The sequence below is a fragment of the Nicotiana tabacum genome, chromosome 1 (assembly GCF_000715075.1).
Source record: "Nicotiana tabacum cultivar K326 chromosome 1, ASM71507v2, whole genome shotgun sequence".
Classification (NCBI taxonomy): domain Eukaryota; kingdom Viridiplantae; phylum Streptophyta; class Magnoliopsida; order Solanales; family Solanaceae; genus Nicotiana; species Nicotiana tabacum.
This window is the reverse complement of record NC_134080.1, coordinates 177,544,087-177,568,432: the sequence shown is the minus strand read 5'-3', so window position 1 is coordinate 177,568,432 and position 24,346 is coordinate 177,544,087.

Here is a 24,346-nt window from a genome sequence, read left to right as displayed (position 1 = left end):
GTGTAACAGGAGGGTCTCAGGCCCTATTTATAGAAAAGGACCTGGGGCCCAGTCTTACCAACCTAATGCGAACTGCACAGAATGGACTGCGGTCTGCACCACATAGCTTGTTTTAAGTTTGAGAAGGCAACCCACTGCGGTCCGCACAAAATGCCATGCGGCCACAATGGTCCACCGCGGACTGCACAAAATGTAATGCAGCCATGGTGGCAAACTTCAGAGAGTTGGAAATTTCTTCCTTCATTAGTGCGGTCCGCACAAAATGTAGTGCGTCCGTATTGAAAACTTCAGAGACCTGACACTTTTTCCACTATGTCTTGCACTGCATCAACACAATCCTGTAGCATCTCACAACCAGTTAGTCCAAAAATAAATCCTATACTACCATGAAAATCAAAGAAAAACACATGGGTTGCCTCCCAAGAAGCGCCTGATTTACCATCACGACACGACGCAGGTTACCATTAAATCATTTGAGATGAAGGAGTGCCACCACGTGGCTGTCATCAATTTTTCCCAAGTAGTGCTTGACCCTGTGCCCATTCACTCTAAAAACTTCCCTATTTTTGTTCTTTAAATCAAGAGCACCAAATGGGGTCACACACACCACTTCAAAAGGTCCACACCATTTTGATTTAAGCTTTCCCGGAAACAGACGTAACCGAGAGTTGAACAAGATAACCAAATCACCAACTTTGAACTCCTTGCTACGAGCATATTTATCATGAAGGTACTTCTTTTAACCTTGTACAAGGACAAACTGGAGTAGGCATGGAATCAGAATTCATCAAGTTCATTAAGCTACTCCACACGAAGATTTGCTGCAACATCCCATTCAAGATTTAGCTTCCTCAAAGCCCACATGGCCTTGTACTCTAACTCAACCGGTAGATGGCAAGCTTTTCCAAACACCAACTGATACGGAGACATACCAATTGGAGTCTTGTAAGCAGTCCTATAAGCCCATAGAGCATCATCCAACTTCTTTGACCAATCAGTCCTGTTTGCATTGACCGTCTTTGACAATATGCTTTTGATTTCCCTGTTGGAGACTTCAACTTGACCACTTGCTTGAGGATGATAGGGAGTAGAAACTTTGTGATTGACACCATACTTTGAAAGAAAAGTGTCAAATGCTCTATTGCAAAAATGAGACCCCTCCCATCACTTAAATTGCACGAGGAGTACCAAACCTTGTAAGGATGCTCTTCTTGAGAAATGCAACAACACTTCGGGCCTCATTGTTGGGCAAAGCCACGGCTTCAACCCACTTTGAAACATAGTCCACCGCCACAAGAATGTATGTGTTCCCACACGAGCTAACAAATGGGCCCATAAAATCAATGCCCCACACATCAAAAATATCAACCTCAAGAATGGTATTGAGAGGCATCTCATCTTTCTTCGAAATTCCACCCGCTCTTTGACATTCATCACACCTCTTCACAAGTTCACTTGTATATTTTTACAAAGTTGGCCAATAAACCCACAACTAAGAACTTTGGAAGCCATCTTCGCCCCTCCATGATGGCCACCATAGGGAGAGGAATGACAAGCCTCCAAGATACTCAATTGCTCTTCCTCTGGGACACACCTTCGGATCACACCATCCATGCAAATCTTGAACAAGTATGGCTCATCCCAACAGAAATCCAAACTATCCTGCTTGAGCTTCTTCCTTTGGTTAGAAGAGAGGTCACACGGGATTATACCAGTCACAAAGAAATTATCAACATCGGCAAACCATGGAATATCATTCATCGACACCGAAAAGAGTTGTTCATCGGGAAATGAATCATTGATCTCTAGGCCATCACGAGGCCTCCCCTCCTCCTCCAAGCAGGACAAGTGGTCTGCCACTTGGTTCTCACTACTCTTCAGGTCCACAATCTCCAAATCAAACTCTTGAAGTAACAAGACCCATCGCATTAGTCTAGCTTTGGAATCCTTCTTCGCCATCAGGTACCGGAGTGCGGCATGGTCGGTATGAATAATAACCTTAGCACCCATAAGATACGGCCGGAATTTTTCCATTGCGAACACAATAGCCAAAAGTTCTTTCTCGGTCACTGTGTAGTTCACTTGAACATCATTCATTGTCTTGATCGCATAGTACACCGGATGAAACATTTTATTCACTCTTTGACCCAAAACCGCCCCAACCACAACATTACTCGCATCACACATGAGCTCAAAGGGCAAACTCCAATTAGGTGCGGTAAGGATAGGAGTGGTGGTCAACTTATGTTTGAGAAGTTCAAAGGCTTTCATACATTTTTCATCAAACACGAACTTAGCATCTTTTTCCAATAACTTGCACAAGGGATTCACCACCTTCGAAAAGTCTTTGATAAATCTCTAGTAGAACCCCGCATGCCCAAGAAAACTTCGGACTCCCTTGACAGATGTAGGGGGAGGGAGCCTTGAAATCACATCAATTTTTGCTTTGTCTACCTCAATACCATGCTTTGAAATTTTATGCCCAAGAACTATGCCCTCTTCCACCATAAAGTGGCATTTCTCCCGATTGAGAACAAGATTGGTTTCTTCACAACGGGCCAAGACCCTATCAAGATTTTTCAAGCACTCATCAAATGAATCCCCCACAACACTAAAGTCGTCCATGAAAACCTCCAAAATGTCTTCCACCATATCGGTGAAAATGGCCAGCATACACCGCTGAAATGTAGCCGGTGCATTACACAACCCAAAAGGCATCCTAGAAAAGGTAAAGGTGTCATATGGACAAGTGAATGTGATCTTCTCCTGATCTTTCGAAGCAATCAAGATTTGGTTGTACCCAGAATACCCATCCAAGAAACAGTAGAAGGCACGCCCAGCAAGTCGATCTAACATTTGATCAAGAAAAGGCAAAGGAAAGTGATCCTTGCGGGTCACTTTATTCAACTTGTTGTAGTCCATGCATACCCTCTAATCGATGACGGTTCTGGTAGGAATCAACTCATTTTGTGAATTTGCAATCATGTTCATGCCACCTTTCTTCGGTACACATTGCACCGGTGAAGTCCACAAGCTATCAGAGATGGGGTACACAACCCCGACATCCAACCATTTGATCACCTCCTTTTTCATAACTTCTTGCATTGCCTCATTCAACCTCCATTGATGATCCACGGAGGGCTTTGCATCATCTTCCAGAATAATCTTGTGCATGCTAGAAGCGGGGCTTATCCCCCGAATATCATCTAAAGTCCATCCAATTGCCTTTTTCCGCTTTTGAAGCATCGCCAATGTGGCATCAACCTGCATGTTTGTAAGACAAGAGGAAAGAATAACTAGCAAAGTAGAATTTGAGCCTAAGAACTCATACCTAAGGTGTGGAGGCAATGGTTTCAGCTCTAACACCGGAGGATCCTCAATTGAAGGTTTAGTTGATGGAGTCTTTCTATTCTCGAGGTCCAAAGATAACTTCCTAGGCTCATAAGAGTAAGAGCCCATTCCATGTAAAGCATTCACGCACTCCACTCGGCCCTCATCATCATTGACATCAAGATTCAATAATACGGCCTCCAAAGGGTCCTCCACATTGATCATTGCACTGGTGTCATCAATTATCATTGTTGTGGCGAGGTCCACAAAAGAGCACACCTCGATACTGTTGGGCAACTTCATCGATTTGCAAACATGAAAGACCGCTTTTTGTCACCCACCCGGAAGGTGATTTCCCATGCTTCCACATCGACTAAGGTCTTCCCCGTAGCAAGGAAAGGTCTCCCCAAAATGATAGTAACTTCATAATCTACATCACAATCCAAGATCACAAAGTCAGCTTGCAAGATAAATTTGTCCACCCGGAAAAGCACATCATTAATAATACCTAATGGTCTCTTCATCGTTCTATCTGCCATTTGTAATCTCATTGAAGTCGGCCTCGGCTGCCCAATACCCAAAGTCTTGAAAATGGAATAGGGCATCAAATTGATACTAGCACCCAAATCACATAGAGCTTTAGCAAAATCCACAATCCAAATGGTGCAAGGAATGGTGAAAGCACCAGGATCTTCAAGCTTCGGGGCCATTGAATGCACTATTGCACTAACTTGGTGAGTCATCTTTATAGTTTCACAATTCATAGACCTTCTTTGTTACCAAGTCCTTCATGAATTTAGCATAGCCCGACATTTGTTCAAGAGCCTCCACTAAAGGCACATTGATGGATAAACTCTTCATCATGTCAATGAACTTTTTGAATTGATTCTCATTTTTCTGCTTCGCAAGCCTTTGAGGATAAGATGGAGGTGGCCTTGGCAAAGGAGACTTGGCTTTAGGCACAACCGGCTCTGGTATGTCTATTATGTGTTCCCTAGACGAGTTCACATCATTTTGGGTTTCCACCTCGATATCTTGAATATCAATCCTCACTTCTTCATTCATATTTTCATCAATCACATTTTCAACCACCAAAGGAACTTCATCTTCTTGCAACTCAACATCATCATCCACAATTTGCTTTTGTTTAGAGGCATGCATATCACCTCCTCTCCCACTTCTTGTTGTTACCACCATAACACGATTGTTCCCACCCTTCGGGTTCACTACTGTATCACTTGGTAGCATACCCTTAGGGCTAGTATTTATTTACTGTGGGATTTGGCCTAACTACACCTCCAAGTTTCTGATAGAGGTATTGTGGGAAGCCAACCGAGCATATGAGTCCGCATTCTTCTTCATCATCTATTCGAACATCATTTCAATTCTACCCATATCATTGCTAGAAGAACTAGGATCTCGAGATGGAAATGGGGGTGGATTGTTCGGTTGTTGGTACATTGTGGGCCTTTGAAAGCCTTGCCCCCAGTTTCCTTGGTTTCCATTGTTCCATCCACCTTGATTATTATTACTACCCCAATTGTTGTTATTACCATTCCAATTCCCTGGTTGTTTTGATTGTTGTTTTGATTGCCCCAGTTGTTGTTTTGGTTGTTGTTCCCCCAATTACTATTGCCTTGTTGTTGATTGCCCCAATTGCCTTGGGGTCTCCATTGTTGTTGGTTGGAAGAATTGCCTCTTTGGCCTTGATAATTATTCACGTATTGCACCTCTTCACTTTGTTCATCATAACCATCATTTTGAAATCCACCACAATCATTGTCAAATTGCTCTGAATTCCCTTGGCTTTGTTGCCCTCTTTGTCTTCTATTGTTGACAAGCATGTTAACACCCTTCATGGCATTCACTTGGCGAGGATTTTGAACTTGTTGCAATTATGCCTTCGCTAGTTGGTTCATTGTGGTTGTCAACTCAACTATAGCCTGCCCATGATTATGTAATTCCTTGTGCAAATGAATAACTGTGGGGTCACCCTGGGGCACATTGGCTCTACTTTGCCAAGCGGAAGAAGTGTCAGCCATCTTGTCAAGAATGTCACAAGCCTCATCATACGACAGCTTCATGAAGTTGCCACCAGCAAATTGGTTCACTATGCATTGGTTTGTTGTATTAATGCCTAGGTAGAAGGTTCGTTGGATCATCACCTCAGTCATATCATTGTTGGGGCATTCCTTCACCATTGTTCTATAACGCTCCCAAATCTCATGCAAAGGTTCCGTGGGCTCTTTCTTGAAAGCTGATATCTCATCTTACAGTACAGCCATATACCCCAATGAGAAATATTTTGCAATGAACTTATCCGCCAACTCATCCCAAATAGTGATGGAATGGTTGGGAAGTCGCTCGAGCCAATCCAATGCCTTCCCTCTAAGTGAGAATGGGAAGAGTCTCAACCTAAGAGCATCCTCGAACACATTAGTTTGCTTGCTCCCCCAACATGTATCCATGAACCCTTTGAGATGTTTGTAAGCATTTTGATTTGTAGCGCCCATGAAGTACCCACGTTGCTCTAGTAAGGTCAACATCACATTGGTTATTTGAGAATTGCCCGCCCAGATTTGGGGTGGGACAATAGACTTGCATAGCCTTGGTTCGGAAGCACTCTAGGAGACACTCTTGGAGGTGGCAGACGAGGGTCTGAGATATTGTCATTAACATTAGTATTATCCTGGCGGCCTCTACGTTGTCCTTGAGGTACAAGAGGCACCTTATCATCTCCGACATCATCTACCTCCTCCCCGCAATCATATTTCCAAGAGGGTCATTGGTAATGTTCACTGCCATTTGGTACCTGAGTTGTGACACAAACAAAATTAGTAACAAAGAAGGAAAGAAGAACAATACACAAAACTATTTAGATAGATAGCCAAAACCGTTAGCTCCCCGGCAACGGCGCCAAAAGGTGATTGAGGCCAACCCTGCACTACTATTGAGTAGCGAGAGAGGGTCGAAACAGCTTTTACCCGATTAAGGTCGGGATTGATTTCCACAGGGAGCTAGAAGTTGGAGTCGGGTGTCTATCTAAATTAGAGTTTTGTATGTGTTCCAAATTGCACTTCTTAACATTTTTGGGTTTTTTGATTTACTTCTAATTTTTTCAAACTACAATGCTAAATTAAACTAGAATAAGCTAAGAGTAAACTATTGCGCGTTGTTCAAATGGTTAAAAGGCACTAGGGTAGTGACTTTCGCCTAGGTGGTCAATTGACGGATACTTGAGTCTAAGGCATGATTGACATATTTGGAGAGTATGATATACCCGTTGCAGGATTTTACCCACTCTACACCTCTCGGTGGTTTGAGTGATTTTGCCCGAATTGACTTTCTCAAGCCAATTGGGTATGCAAATTTGCACACGCAATCAAGGTTCAAGTCGGGTATTACTATCTCTAGGTTTAACCCTTTAATTGGGGCTATCAATCTCTTGAGTACGCCCCAATTCTTTGTTGGACCAATTTCAGAGACTTAGGCTCTCTTTCTCAAGAAGAGCCATAGTCAACTAACCACAAACTAGTGTTTGCAACCACCAATTCAGCAATTAAACATGAAATTAGCCCGAATATCAAACACACATAGTCAATCTAGCCCAAAAACACAAGACTCATCAATTACCCACACTAGGGTTGAGCCACAACCCTAGCTTATGGGTCTAGCTACTCATAATTAGAGAAGAAAACAAAGAAATAGATGAAGAAAAACTCATATTAATTAATTGTTAAGATAAACTAGAAGATTCAATGTTGAAATGAAGCTAAAATTACTCAAAAAAGCTAAAATATTCGAAGTCACGAGCGCAGCCCAGTACCAAAACTATCTGATGATCGAAAAATGGGAAAAGAAGCTATTTATACTAAGCTGAAAAATATGGACAAAATTAGCCATGCGGGGCTAGTGCAGACTGCACAAAATCATGTGCGGCCGCACTAAGGCTCTTGACATAAAATTCCAGCTCTCTGAACTAGGGCAATGCGGACCGCACATAATCGAATGCGGCTGCGGTGGCTTCTAGTGCGGTCCGCATGAAATGGAGCGCTGACTGCATTGGCTTCAATCTCCAAAATTGGCACCTCTCTGATCTTTCGTTCTGCGGACCGCACTAAATCGAGTGCGGCCACAGTGACTTTAGTGCGGACCTCATAAAATCTCATGCGGTCGCATTGCTTGTTGGCCTGGAAATCACCTTCTCTGAACCTCACTTGTGCGGCCGCATTGGGCCTGTTTTGCCTGAGCTATGTCTTGCCTTGGTACTTATGCAAGTTTCACTCCTTTTGAGTTTATCTTTGACATCTTGTCACTTTTTTGATCAAACCTACAATCAAGCACAACTTGTGAGTCTTTTGGGACTATTTTGTACGACTTTCTAATCAAAACCTAAGCAAGAAGGAGTATAAAATGTATCAAAATCCCTAGTTATCATGTGTGTCAGGATAATTTCCGAAATGTTGTGGTAAAGGATAATGCGAACCAAAAGGAGGACCAGATTCACAAGAAGGCATTACTCCCTGTTTTTCAGTTGCTCTTCAAGTTGGTGAACAAAGTTCTGTTGCCTCGTGCTGAAAGGAGGTCCATGACTTCTAAGTCTGACATGTTTCTAATGGAGAAATTGGATGGCTTTAACCTTGTCAACCTGCCTGGTATCATGATCGAACACATGCAAAAAGTAGCAACCTTCAAGGATGGTAATCACCGTTTTCCATATGGTTTTCTACTTATGCAAGTGTTTATGTTTTTGAAGGTGTCGCTGGGGCAAGGCAAGGTAGGAATCAAGAAGAAGACCTTCTCACAAATAATGTTGGAAGAATATGAGTGCATAGAGAAGAATGGGGGGTTAGGCAGTACATCAACCATCTCACAGCTCATTAATGCTCAAAATAGTGCAACTAAGGATATTCGAAGGTTGAAGGCTAGGAATGCTATCTTGGAAGGTCAGCAGGCCCAAGGGGCCCCAAAGTCAAATGTGGAAGTGGCTCGTTTGACAAAAGAGAATGCTAATCTCAGGGCACAAGTGGAGAACTTGAAAGCAGAACTGCTCAATGAGCAAAAGTCGGTCAATGCCCGAATAGACCTAGTTCTCCAAACTTTTGCTACAGCTTCCAAGCCCTCTACTCTTAGTCCCCCCTAAGTACCCCTTCAGTGACAAGTTTTTGGATTGTCTTTTTTAGTTTTTATGACTTGGCAGATGTTTTTTTGTTTCTTTTGTTTTGATGCGGTTGGGATGTATCAGTACTGCTCCTATTTTCAACAGTCCAATTCTGCCTTTCCTTTTTAAGCAAAGGCATATGTTTCATCTATAAAATCTATCCTCTTTTATTATCTCATTGCGTGTATTCTCTATTTCTCTTCTCTATCATGTTGTGTGCACATATGTGGCATGAGTTAGCTAGGCTAGACTTCTTTATGATATTTGCCGGCTTTTGTATTTTTAATGATGCCAAAATGGGGGAAGTATAATTAAAAACAGGGATCTGATTAAGGGGGAAGCATAAAGTTAGGGGGAACTTGTGAAGTTCATGTTACTTCATCTGGTTATCTTTGCTCTAAATACATGTTATCAATGTCTAAGTTTGTCATCATCAAAAAGGGGAAAATTTATGGGTTTTCAATGTCTTTGCCTTATGTTTTGATGATGTAACAAACTTACTGTTAAGAACTAGATAGGGAACTTGCCATACTTGGTACACATTACAAATGAATGAATTCTAGCCTGGAATCCAGCTAATGTGAATTGCTGCTAGTATAGAAAATGGAGAAACAAGAAAAGGACCTGATCCCTTGTGTTTTCCGGACAGCAGTATGAAAGTCAACTATGCACAGCTGGAAAGTGACTGCCACAAAAACAGTGCACATAGTACTAGTTTTGCAGTCACTTGCCCTTGACCTACAAAGTGCTTACATAATTCAAATGATGTCATCAAGGGTGTATTAACAAAAGCATTATAACAAAACATCACATGAACACTTGAGAATTCACTTCAAGCATTCAAGCCTTCTGCAAACAGTGAACTCAATTCTCAAGAGCTTGAAGAACAAAGTTAAACGCTACTACGGACCAGTTCCTTAATCTAGTATTTTGTTGTCCTTAGTTGAGTTGTAACTTTGTGATTGTTCCTATTGTAATTCCTAAATTGCTTAGCTTGAAGCATTGCATAGGAACCCCTTTGTAAAACCATAAACTTGTTGAGTTTGTGTTGTGACTAGAGTTAGACATACGTTAAAGTCTTTGTGACTAGTGAGTGACAAAGTGGCTTGTGATAAGTGTATCACAAGTTAGTTGAGTTAAAGTCTTTGTAATGGAGTCATTAGAAAGTAGCTTGTAATAGAGTTTTTACAAGTTAGTGAAGTTGAAAGCCTACAAGTGTAGGTCGTGATTTTTGTCCCCTTGAGTGGGATTTTTCCACGTAAAAATCTCGTGTCTCATTTACTTACTGTTTCATTAGTATTCTCAGTGGAAACTCATAGAGGATTAGGTACTCGATAGTTTGGTGGACTCATATATACTAACAAAAAAATAATTTATTCTGTTCTTATATGATGTGTATCCTTTGTATAAATTTTGTTATATGTATACTATATTACATAATAAAATAATAATTAAGATTTATTAAACTAATATGATATCTTATATCATAACTTTATAAGATTAATATTATGTGTGCACATTGGGTTCTAACACTAGTTACCTATAAAAAGAACATTCCTTTTTTATTTAAGGATAAGTTAGTTGAGAAGATTTTTTTAAAGATAAGTTGGTTGAGAATATTCCTTCAAATAGCATTCATATTGGAGGAAATAACACATAATGCCTATCAAGGCCAAAGTAATTACCTGGTGTTGCCCACTTAAAAATTAATTACAATTCCTACCTATACAATACAAACTTATTACCGGACAACTCAATTTCCTATTTCTCCTTTAATTTGCTTTACCCCACGTGAGGGGCATGTGGAAAATGCAAATCTATTCCCCTTTTTATTTTATTATATGACTTGAATAATATTACTTTTGACTATCTCTTTGTCTATGATATGTATTTTGACTGTAGAAATATATAGTAATAATTATTTGAAAAATAAAAATGAAATAGGATATTCGCAGTGAGAAAAATGGACAAGAGGAATAAGTTGATCGGAGAAACTCTCGGTTGTCATGCATACCACAATTTCAAAAGGATTGTCCTGAATTTTTGTCCGTAATTTCAATAAATAAATAATAATATTTATTAACACTAATGGAATTCCATGGAGGTATTATTCATTGCATAAGCTCTCATTGAGTTAATTAGATTATGTGACAACTGATATTATTTCAGTTTAATAATTGAATTTAAAAAAAAAATTAAACTCTTTGCGTGCAATTGTATACCATGTCGGTATAGCTATATACTATGTTGCTATCATATGTTAGTTGGAACATTTTTTGGTTGTATTAGTTATATTTAATTGTTGCACTATTTGATTTTTCTTTAGTAACAGTAGAATCGTACAATATCTTGAATTTTTTTTAATTTTTTTTATGCATGTGTATTATGTAATCATTTTGATTTTTTCTTTATGTGTTTGTTTTATATAATAGTATTATAATACAATATCTTGAAATATATTCTTATATTAATATGTGGTACATTATTTTTTTATTTTTCTTTTTATGCATGTGTATTATGTAATAGTAGTATAGTCATATATAGTTTTCTAGAATTAATTAGTAGAACTGTATACCCTATTAGTATAATTATATATCATATTGGTATCATATGGTAGTTGGGATATTTTTTGGTTGTTTTAGCTCCATTTTAAGTGAATTCTATTCTGAAATAATTTATATGATCATATTTTGCGATGTTGGATTTTCTTGTATCTATGGACATAGATTTTGTATATTATGTAATAGTTTTTATAGTTATATGCAGTTGTTGGAACGACCCCGTACAACTATATACCCTATTAGTATAGTTATATACTATATGGTATCATATACTAGTTGAGTCATTTTTTGGTTGTATTAGCTGCATTTAATTGGTACACTATTTAATTTTCTTTTAATAATAGTAATATAGTACAATATCTTGAAATACTTTATTATATTAATATATGGTACACTATTTTTTTATTTTCTCTTTATGCATGTGTGTTATATAATAGTAGTATAGTCATACAGTTGCCGGAAATTAACCAGTAAAGTTGTATACCATGTTGGTATAGTTATATACCATATTGGTATCATATGGTAGTTTGAACATTTTTTTGGTTGTTTTAGCTGCATTTTTAAGTGATTACTATTCTGAAATTATTTATATGAACATGATTTGCAGTACTGGAATTTTTTGTGCCGACGAACATAGATTATGTGTATTATGTAATAGTTTTTATAATTATAGATAATTATTGGAACGACCTCATACGACTATATACGCTATTAACATACGGAATGAGCAAGTTGCTTTGCGAATATTTAGTTGTGAGCATGTAATTTCTCATACTTTTATTGCATCCTTAATATTTTGGTACATTAGTATAGTCGCAGATAGTTGTAGCAATATTCTAGAGCAATCATATACTCTGTTGGTATACATGTATACCATATTGGTATCATATGTTTATAGAAGTCTTTTTGGCTACTTATACTTTTATTGCATTTTCCAATATTTTGTTATCATTTCTATTCTAACTAGTGTATATGAAGATTTGGTGGCCGTAGATTATATTTTCTTGCTCCATAACTGGTTGTATTACTGCTAATGGTAGAGTATGTACTGATATTTATAGGGAAGGAGATCAAGATTTGCATGGCAATCACGTGTTGATTCTTAAAAGCTGATTATGTAATTTATGGTGCTCAGCAGCAATCAGTGTGATATTCAGTGAATTAGATCAAGTGACAACTGATATTATTTCAATTTAATAACTGAATTTTAAAAATGAAAAAAAAAGACAAAAGGTATATTATACTAGTTATATTTAAAAAAGTGAACAAATATTTATTATATCAGTTATTTTTTCTTATTATATAAAAAAAGAATAATAAAAAAAAGTGAAAATAATAAATGAAATTAGATTATGAATAGAAAAGAATATAAAAAAATAAGTTAAATGAAATTAGAAAAGGAAAAAAGAAAAAAATAAGAAGAAAACGAGAAAAAAGAAAAGAGAAAAAAAGAAAAAAAAGGAAAAAAAAGAAGCATAGAAATAAAAAAAATTGAAGATAAAAGAAAAAATTTCCCACAAAAATTACTATGGATGGGAAATGTAATTAGTTTGATGAGTAGAAAAATAAATGGGTAGGCAAGGGTAAATAGTTTTGTTTTAGTGGGTGGCTATATTCTCCCTTCATATTGTAGTGATTAGCTACGGCCCAAGCAGTAGGCATTTGGTTTGGAGATGCCCAAATTTGATTTGGTTTGATTCCAGCTTGAGTTTTGTAGAAACCAAAAACTGAAAATACCGAATCAAATTTTCCAAAACCTAACCGAACTGCCTACGAAATTCACTTTTACGTTTAAACCGCTTTCTCCCTTCGTTCCTCACATTCTCTTGTATTTGTGGCTTGTAAAAAAAGTCATTATCTGTTGTGTGGGGTTTGTTTGTGGGGTTTAATTTGTTATTTTGTCTGGATAAGGAATTCAATAACTGAAACAGAGGCAAAAACAATCACAAGGAAATAACCGGGGTTCTCTCGGTATCCCGAGGATCTCTTAGTGCCCTCAATATATGCCAGGGATCTCTTGGTATTCCGAGGATCTCATGGTATCCTCAATGTATGTTAGGGATCTCTTGGTATCCCAAGGATCTCTAGGTATCCTCAATGTATGATAGGGATCTCTTGGTATCCCAAGAATCTCTCGGTATCCTCAATATATGCTAGGGATCTCTTGCCATCCCGAGGATCTCTAGGTATCCTCAATGTATGCCAGGGATCTCTTGGTATTCCGAGGATCTCATGGTATCCTCAATGTATGTTAGGGATCTCTTGGTATCCCGAGGATCTCTAGGTATCCTCAATGTATGATAGGGATCTCTTGGTATCCCGAGGATCTCTCGGTATCCTCAATATATGCTAGGGATCTCTTGGCATCCCGAGGATCTCTCGGTATCCTCAATGTATGATAGGGATCTCTTGGTATCCCGAGGATCTCTTGGTATCCTCAATATATGATAGGGATCTCTTGGTATCCCTAGGATCTCTCGGTATCCTCAATATATGCTAGGTATCTCTTGGTATCCCGAGGATCTCTTGGTATCCTCAATATACGTGTTGGGGATCTCTTGGTATCCCGCACTTCAACTCAAATCGTAAATGTGTATAGGGGATTTCCCAGGATGACGTCCCGTAGTCCCAAAGTAAAACATACAACAATGGCACAAGGAATACTCAAATAAACTCAACTGCATAACAAGGTAACACAGACAATTCTAACCTAGCATGCTTCACGTAATACAAATAAGGCAGTTAAAGAAAATAAAGCAATTAAGTCAATTAGACATGCTTCTCTAACTAACAGCAGGTTTAAAAGTGCAAGTATAATAAATAGAAAGGGAAAGCACAATTAAAGTTACTTAATGAAAATTGGATTTTCAACAATTAGCACAAGTACACACTCGTCACCTCACGTACAAGGCATTTCAATTATCACAATACCAATCCTAAGGGGAAAGTCTCCCACACAAAGTTAGACAAGCCATTACCTCGAACCAGCTCAAAATCAACCTGAGACCATGTTCTTGCCACGAGTACTCGACGCCAAATAGCCTAAATCTATTCAATCCAATTTCATAATGTAAATAAAACTTCAGATAACTGATTCTACAATTAAATTCTAAGCTAAAACGTGAAACTAGGTAAAATGACCAAAACGCCCCTCGGGCCCACGTCTAGGAATCGGGTAAAATTTATATTTTCAGAATCCTCACTCTCTCATGAGTCTAACCATATCAAAATTATCCCAATCCAATGTCAAATCCCCAATCAAAACTCAACTTCTTGGTCTAAGAACGTTTTCCCCAATTTCCACCATAATTTCGAAATTAAAGGATGAATTTAAATGTAGATTCATGGAAATTAGTCTAAACCGAGTAGGGATTTCTTACACAAATCGCCCAGGTAAAAATCTCTTCAAAAATTGCAATCTCTCGAGCTCCCAAGTGCAAAATATGAATTATGGCTTAAACCCTTGATTTTGGGATTTAAAAATATGCCCAGGCAATTCCTTAATCGCGATCGCAGAAGAACAGTCGCGATCGCGAAGAACAAAAACCACGCGCCTCAGATTTACACTATACGAGCATGGAACCCCATCCACGAACGCGATGCTTAGCTCCTCAGACATACACCAGCGCGGTTGGCTTTACGCGACCGCATAGAGAAACATTTAAGAATCCACTACCGCCTTATTTTTTCTACGGGAACGTGGCCTAGTCCACACGTTCACGATTCAACACTGCCCCAAAGCTACGCGTTCGCATTCCTCTTCACGCAAATGCGAAGAGCAAAATTCCCTTTGCCTCGCCTAAGCCTTCGCGATCTCGATCCTCCCCATGCGATCACGATGAAGAAAAGTCTACAACACATACCAACAAAAATCGGATGCTTTTCCAAGTCCAAAAATGGTCCGTTGAGCATCCAAAATTCACCCGAGGCCCCCGGGACCTCAACCAAACCTACCAACATATCCCATAACTTCATTCAAACTTTCTCCATCCTTCGGAATGCTCAAAACAACATCAAGACACCTAGTTTTCATCGGATTCAAGCCTAAGAATTCCAAAAACTCTAAAAATGTGCTTTCGATCAAAAATTCTATCAAACCTCGTCCGAATGACCTGAAATTTTGCACACATGTCAAAATAAAAACTATGGAGCTACTCTAACTTTCAGAATTCCGTTCCAACCCTCGGATCAAAATCTCACTATCGAACTGGAAATTTCAAAAATTCAACTTTCGGCATTTCAAGCCTAAATTAGCTACGGACCTCCAAAATACAATTCGAACACGCCCCTAAGACCAAAATCACCCAACAGAGCTAACGGAACCATCGATTTTCTATTCTGAGATCGCCTTCACACTGTTCCAACTATAGTCAACTTTCCAACACTTAAGCTCTCATTTTGGGACTAAGCATCCCAAAACTCTCCGAAACTCAAAACCGAACATCCCAACAAATCAAAATAGCAGAAATAAACTTGGGGAAAGCAGTTAATAAGGGATCGGGGTGTAAATTCTTAAGACAGCCGGCCAGGTCGTCACATTTCTGGTTCGAGTGATTCCTGTTATTTCTACCTCTTTTGAGTTCGTATCTTCTGCATTTACAACTAACTAAAAATGGTTAATACACCCCTTGTCTCTATTGAGGTTTCTGAACCAACTCTACTGGTAGTGAGAATGCCCCCTCACGATGGTGATGTTGTTGTCGCTGCCAAGGATGAGATCTTTCCCACCATGGAGGAAATCATTCCTCGTAATGATAGGGCCAGATCGGACTTCTCGAAGTCACTTGCGGACGATCCTGAACCTGTGAAGTCTGAAAAGGATGCAGCCATCTTGCCGAGCTTAGGGCCAAGTACAACATCCTTGCCCTCATCGACCTGGTCCCAGCTAGGAATGATGTAATCCATATTCATCATCCTGGGTATTGCACATTTTATGCGTACCCATTCCAAGTGGGATATTCTCTTCCTTTTCCCCCGTTGGCGGAGGAATTTTGCCACTAAAACGTTATCTGACCGGCCTAGCTCTCCCCCTATATTTATAAACTCTTTCTTATGTTGATAAAGTACGCGGAGTTGGCCAACTGCGGGATTTACATCCGCCATCTGCTACATCTTTTCACGTCGATCTTTCATAGGGGTACGATGATACACCTCCGTCACCGTGGGACCAAGGGATTGGTGGTGAAGATGGACGATAAGGCAAATCGTCGATTTTGGTTTAACTTCTTCTACATCAAGATCGAGCACATGGTGGAAAACCCCAATGGATTCCCTAAAGCATGGAAGTTCTCCCGTAAGTATTTTTTCTAACTGATTGCTTGTTTTAGCGGTGTTCAAAACTGAACTAAAACCGAAAACCAAACCGAAACAGAAGCTTAATGTCTTATTGGTATCGGGTTAACGATTTAACGGATGGGGAACGAATTGAAATATTTTTATTAACGACTTATCGGTTTGGGGGCAGATTATTTAATTTTCTTAACGGATAATCCGTTAACCCGTTAAGAATATATATATTATTCATATGTTACTACGTATATTCTTCCTCTGTTATTGAAGGGATCGCCGGAAAAATGAAAATCTGAGCCTTAATGCATTATGCATGTGAAAGGATGTTATAACCGCGATTTGCTTTATACTTATGTTGTCTCTATGATTGTCAAATAAAATGAGTCACCTAACTATGACAAAAGATAGAATTTGCTATCGGAAACAAGATAACAACACCAGTTACACCACTGCTTCATCAATATTTCCTGGGTTTTAAGGCATCCTAGAATTCTAAGCATGATGAACATTTGTTTTAACAAAGGCCAATTGGAAATATTTCACATGGACTAAGGCCAATGTGCATAAACATAAATAAGATTCTAGACAGATGATTTACCCATCACAGTGTCTCTTATGTTTCGTACCTCTTAGTACGTCGACCACCTATTTAAACATACAGAGACCAAATTTTATTTTATTTTGATTGAATTAGGCCGATAAACTGCCTGATAACCGCCCGATAAGAGCTAAATAAATACTAATCCGCCCGATATCTTATCGGGTGGCTAGCAGATTAATACATTTAAAAGCCGATAAGTCAAACTGTTAAGAGTAAATAATCGCCCAATCCACCCGATAAGCAGCCCTAGCTTGTTTTTTCTCTCTTTGGTGACTTAATTGTTCTTCTTCCTCTTTTGTGCAGTTGAGAGGGACCCTCCTACGTTGATCGTCGACATTCGCGACTGGGTGAGTCAAATTTTACCCCCACACGGTAGGGATCCGTGAATGGTCGTCATTCAACTAGGAGTTTGGACGTAAACCTTCTTTGACCGGTAAGTTATTCATTTTGATCTTCTTTTTTGCTCCCTTCACGTAGTGGGGTCAGTTTTAACTTCTGTGTTTGCTGTCAGGTCAGAGGGCTACAAGAAGAGTGAGGGCTCCTACCCCTACTTTTCGTCAATCGGGTGCATCGACCGGATCTTTGCTCGCTACGACTGCAAGCAAGTCTGTTCAAATAGTTGCTTCTTCTCAGACCTCAACAGGCCCTTCGATGGAGACTCTGACTTCTCCCATATTGCACTTATTGGACAAGTCATCACCGGGCGAGAAGGAAGCAGTTCCGTTAAACTGGAAGAGAGTAGAAGTTGTCGGCGAGATAGGAAACGAAGAGTCAACAAGGAGTGATCCCGAGCTGGTCACGGCTGTATCTGAGGACCGCATGGCCTTGAACATAGAGACTTTTCCCCTTTCAGATGTAGCAATTTCTCCCTTGCTCGAGGTCACCATCGAAGGAGGAGGACGATCAGAGGAAGCGGAGGTTGTTTCGAGGAGTGATCTGTCGCCGTCAGGGCAGGCCGACGTACCTTCCTCTACCGAGGAGAGAAAAACTATGGCCTTAGATGGTTGTGAGTCTGGTTCTAACATCGACCCCGAAGAGGTTCGGATGTTCAATAAGGGGTTCACTCGGGTGGAAGTGAGGGCGGAGGGGACTACTCGCAACATAGTCATTCCCTTCGACCGTGACTTATTGAGGAATACGGAGAGCGTGATCCCTTCTTTGGGTCCCCTCTACTCTAGCGCCGAGGACAGGACCTAACGGACGTTTTATGATGCCGCTTTGTTGTTGGGCATATCCAGAATGGCTTTGTAGATAAGCTTTTGGTTCTTTGAATTTTGTACCTTGTTCTCTTTCTTTTGTCCATTTTTACTGGCTTCTTTCTACTTTTTCCCTGTTCATCAGACCCTTATTTTGGAGATTAACTGCGCCCACCGAGAAGAGAAGAAGAGGGATATTTTCAAGAGGATGGAGTTGAAGTATAAAGAATATCGTGCCAAGTATCACAAGATATGCCTCCGATTCAGCATGGACGGTAACTTCCAGTCTCTCAGGGATGAGCTAAAGTAGAAGGACAATGAGCTCGTGAGGGTTATTGGCAGATGTAGTGAGCTCGAGGCAGCGCATAGAGCCAAGGAGGATGAGCTTGAGGTGAGCAGGGGGGTCGCAGCTGAGTGTGCCGATCTTCAGGACCAAGTGGCATCCCTACGGGCTGAGCTTGAGCAGAGTTCGACCAGGGCCAATGACTTGAGTGATGAGTTGATTGAAAAGACGGATGATTTGGGGAAGGCCGAGGGGGACAGGATGGCGGCTTTGGTAAGGTGGCGGCGCTAGAGGAGGTTATCCACGTCTTCAGGTCTGAATGAGCGAGTGAAGCGGAGGTGCCCGTGCTCAGGGAGGCAAGGCTTGATGAGCGAATTGGCGAGCTTGAGGGAGAGGTTTCGAACTTAAATGATCAGGTAGCCGCTCTTAAGGCCGAAAGGGTGCAGTTGTTGGCTCGACCATCTTTCTCTCACACTTCCTCTTATCCTGAAGTTGTATGGGATTCGTACGAGAAGTGGTTCCATTCCGAGGCCCAACTACACATATTTAGGGACTTGATGGCGGCAGGGAGAGTTACTGAGGTTGAGTTCGAGGGTGCTCGTTCCAAGGCGCGCGTAGCTTGAGTTGCCTATGGTTATGATCCCACCATGCCATGGGCAGGCAATGATGAAGACGAGCTAGGCAGAATTGAGCAAGGTGCTTGGTATGATTATGCGTACTCGATTTGCGAGGATGATGGGGGGGGGGGGATGATGGCGGGGATGATGCCACAGAGTGATTTTTTTGTAATCTTTTGTTTATACTTTTGTGGGCGTCTGTTCGGCCCTTGTAAGATACCTTTTGACTAGGAATGCCACTTTTGCTATTTATTTCTGAGTCTTCTCTTTTCTTCTTGAATGTTTTCTTCAATTGATTGTCTTGATTTAAAAGAACTATGTTGATAAGCATTAGTTCAAACATGGACAGGTGTGTGTTTTGATTAGTTCGAGCAAAGTTAAACGTTACCATAGTTAATTTGAACGAGGTTAACTGTGAATGAAATTCAAGCTAGGTCAAATGTGAGTTGATTCGAGTGAGGTAGGATGTTATTCTTAATTAATTCGAATGAGGTCGAACGTGAGTTGATTCAAACGAGGTCGAATTTTACTCTTAATCAATTCAAACGAGGTCGAATATGAGTTGATTTGAGCGAGGTCGAATGTTACCTTTAATTAATTCGAACGAGGTCGCATGTGAGTTGATTTGATCGAGGTCAAATGTTACTCTTAATTAATTCGAATGAGGTCAAATATGAATTGATTCGAGCGAGGTCGAATGTTATTCTTAGTTAATTCGAACGAGGTCGAATGTGAGTTGATTTGAGCGAGGTCGAATGTGAGTTGATTCGAGCGAGGTCGAATGTGAGTTGATTCGAGCGAGGTCGAATGCTACTCTTAATTGATTTGAACGAGGTCTAATGTAAGTGTCTTGATTGGTGCAGTGTTAAAACTTGGGGTGGATATATAGGCGAACATCATGTGCTTGTCTGCTTTGCTTACATATATACATTGGAGAAGTTTACATGTTTTTGGGCTAGTATTCCAGTCCCAGTCTACTTAGTCACTTTATTGGACAACCTGGAGAAGTATTCGAGGGGTCGAGCAATAAACTTGCTAACTTGTATTCTCACCTGCTCGTGCTTAACTTTGAAATGTCCTCCTTGTCGCCTCGTTAAAAACCTCCCTGAGAAAACCCAATTGGGACAAAACTCAGGTGAAGGAAAAAGAGTACGGCTCGGAGAACATCTTTCCTTAAAGTTGAAGTACTTGAGGTAGACGATGTTCCAGTTGTTTGTTAGTAGTTTTCCTTCCATCGTTTCTAGTTGGAACAACCCTTTGCTTGTTGCCGCCATAATTTTGTATGGGCCGTCCCAATTAGTCTCTAGCTTTCCTTCTCGTGGATCCTTGCTTGACTGTGTTTTAGCTTTGAGTACGTAGTCCCCGATTTTAAGTGGTATGATCTTGGGCTTTTTGTTGTAGTATCGCTCTGCCCGTTGTTTCTGGGCAACTATCCTTATATAAGCCATGTCTTTTTGTTCTTCGTCCTCATCAAGGTCTTGCCTCCTGCTTCGTCATTTCTCGGACCACTCTTGTGTCACACCCCAACCTTGGGAGGCGTGGCTGGCACACAGTGCCGCCCTGGCCCGAGCGAACCACTCTGTAACTCAGTCATTCATTTTGTATTTATCATGGGCCAACATGGCTACAACTCAAAATGTATAATTGTAAGTGGAAAACACTGTTTCATTGAACCATTTTTCTTGAAACATGAATACATATGGGTCGTCAAGGCCTCTGACATACTGTACAAAATGAACCTCTATCTACAAAGCCTCTAAGATTATTTGACATAAAATGGGATAGGGTACCAGCCTACCCATAAGCGTGTAGTAAACTTCTGACACGATGACTCATAAAACTCGGCTGCACTCCAAATGAGGTGGAGTCTTACCGATCTTTCGCTGAATGTTGACCTCGTCTACTATGAGGGCTCATCAAACTGATTGTCTATGCCTGTAGGCATGAATGCAGCATCCCCAACAAAAGGACATCAGTACGAATAATGTACCGAGTATGTAAGGCAGAACCGAAACATAACAATAAGTCAACATTAATTAAAGACACAAAAGAAATATAGAGTAAATGACTCAATCTGTAAGTCTGGATGACTCTGTAAATCATGAAATACTTATAGCGTTATGCATATGTGTATGAATATCATGACGTGCATAGGTACATGTGTTCATAACATCATCGTGCCTCTGAGGTCATCCCATCATATCATCTCGGCCACTGTGGGCAAATCATTAACGTATATCAGCTGATCAGGTGGTGGTGCGTATATAATGCCATAACCTTTTCTCATATCCCATATACATACATACATACATATATATATATATATAACGTCATCTGGTCATGGTACATGTATAAATGAATGCAATGCATGAGAAGTACGTCAATAAAATCTCTCGGAACATCATAAGACCATTATACCTCTTATTAATATCATGAAACAAAATTAATCAACTTACGTATTTTCTGAGACCCATGAATAGACGATAGAATAATAACACCTATGGGAATTCAAGAACATAGACATCTCTAATGCTTCTATAAGTAGAGTCATTCATGGAATTTGTGTATTTCTCGTTTCGTTCGTGTCATATAGATCATGCCAAAAGAAAGGAAAGATAGCCTTAACATACCTGAGCCAGTTCTCTTAACAATCCCTCATAATCACAAAGGTTAACTGCACTCAAGCACAACTTTTCGTGTTTCTCTAATATAGTTTGAAATACTTTCTGTACAATTGGAGACAAGAACAGATGGAAGTGGATAATCAAGCCAATTCCTAAAAGTTGAATAGGCAAATAAGAAATTTGAAATTCAGTGGAAGAATCAAGAAAAGCTCAATTTGGATACACACACAAGACTTAGAGATGTGGTTGAGATCCTAAAACACACTTCCTTAAAAGTTTATATAAATCCAGAAACACTCTTCCTTAAAGTCAATAGGATTAAAATGTTGTGAATGCAAAATTTTCAAAGCGAAGCGATCTAGTTGTTAAAGGAGGTGTCAAAATAATCAACAACCTAACATTTCATTCCATTTTTAAAACTTTGCAAATATCAAGAGCATATATAAGAGAGTCCTTTTTAGCACTTATTCTATAATTAATAGATTGACATATAAATGGAAATGAGATACCCTCCAAGCCTCAACTAGAATGAGCAAAAAGTCTTAATCACAAGAAATGACTTTAAAACAACTTTAAACAATTTTAAAAGTCATATATATTATTAAAAATTCTCTTTACAATAGATTGGTACCTTTTATGCTTTACAAAAAACAAGTGTAAGGTAAGTACAAGAACATAAAATTGCAAGCTAGCGTCCCCTGTTTTTAATATATTTCATTGAAAGGTCAAGAAGAATATGGAAAATATGAGTGACGTCAAGATTTTGCAAATACCATTCAGATGAATCTTTTTCCCACCCAAGGAGGTGGGGAATCTCCAGATTTGAGAAGAAAAATGAAAGAAATTCAAGCTACTCAACATATCTATGTTTTGTGTCTCGGACTTTCCAATTACTTACAAATACATTTAGCCAAGAAGATGAGTCATACACTACTTTAGTTGTCATGGTCCCACGTGGACATGACAATTCCTATACTTATCCACCAATTATCCACATAATTAGGAACTATCTCAAATTATTAAAATACTATTCACTTTTAACACAATTTATACATCTTACTATCATGGTCATGTGGTACAATATAAAATCAATACATATACTATTATTTCATTAAAATATCCATGTAAAATATATATTTTCTCGACTTCTAATTTTTCTAATCTCATATAAAGAGTAAAAGTTTTTGTACGCTTAATTCTTAAAATGGTAAAAAGATAACCTTCTTTTCTTGTGCAAAAATAATTTTTATTTTTACAATAAAGAAAATCTCATAAACTTTCTTATATTATGAGTATAATTTAACATATCCAAAAATAGTAATAATGGTAACTATCCTAAATTATACTTATAAAACCTTTACTAAAATACTCTACTTAAAAGAAATTACCACACTAACATAATATCTAACAGTATCAAGGTTGTTAAACTTACGGGGTGTTATAATAACATAGTCACAAATCCTATAACCTCATAAATGGTCTTAATCCTTTCAAGCTCATATGGATTACTACGACTCATCCTAATATTAAAGTATGGGATGTAACATCCTTCCCCCCTTTAGAAACATTCGTCCTCGAATGTTTACTCTTAGAAACTTACAAAAATTTTGCCAAAGTCTCCTCTGTAAACTTAAACTAAAACCCAACCTCTGTTTGAAGTCTCGACAATTCACACCTTTTGTACTTGCGTATCTCGTATCTTCTTCACCTTTACCTTACTTACCTTTCAATCTCGCATCGTATCTTATGTTTCTTTCATAACCTCCCTTCCACATTATGCGTAAAGCTCTACTGCGGTACCTGAACCTCTAGTGCATACAAAATCTGGCGAAAGTTTCATACAAACTTCTTACGACTCAACTATATGGCACGATCTGGAAACAAAAGAGGGGTAACATTTCCTAAATGCCCTATAGTCTCTAAATTATAAATGTGGTGTGCAACACACCCATAAGTGAGACTCTACTAGGCATGACTTTGTAGACTTCCTAGGACACGACCCGCTCTGATACCACTTTGTCACGCCCCAACCTTGGGAGGTGTGGCTGGCACCCAGTGCCGCCCTGATCCTAGTGAACCACTCTATAATTCATTCATTCCTTTTGTATCTATCATGGGCCAACATCGCCACAAACCGAAATGTACAATTATTAATGGAAAACACTGTTTCACTTAATCATTTTTCTTGAAACATGAATACTTATGGGCCGTTAAGGCCTCCGACAAACTGTACAAAATGAACCTCTATCTACAAAGCCTCTAAGATTATTTGACTTCAAATGGGACAGTGTGACGACCCGACCCGTCGTCACGTGAGTTACCGCCCCGTTTCCCCCATTTTATGCTTCTTCATGTATCGTTATCGGTATTTAGTGTGTTAGAGTTAAATCGGATTGGTTTTAATAAGAAATAAGACACTTAGTCTCTTTTAAGAAAGTTTAAGTTGGAAAAGTCAACCAGATGTTGACTTATGTGTTAGAGGGTTCGGATGTGAGTTCCGATGGTTCGGTTAGCTGCGGGAGGTGATTTGTGACTTAGGAGAGTGATCGGAAGTGGTTTTGGAGGTACGGTGTAGAATTAGGCTTGAATTGGCGAAGTTAGTATTTTGGCGAATTCCGGTTAATAGGTGAGATTTTGATCCGAGGGTCGAAATGGAATTCCGAGAGTTTCTGTAGCTTTGTTAT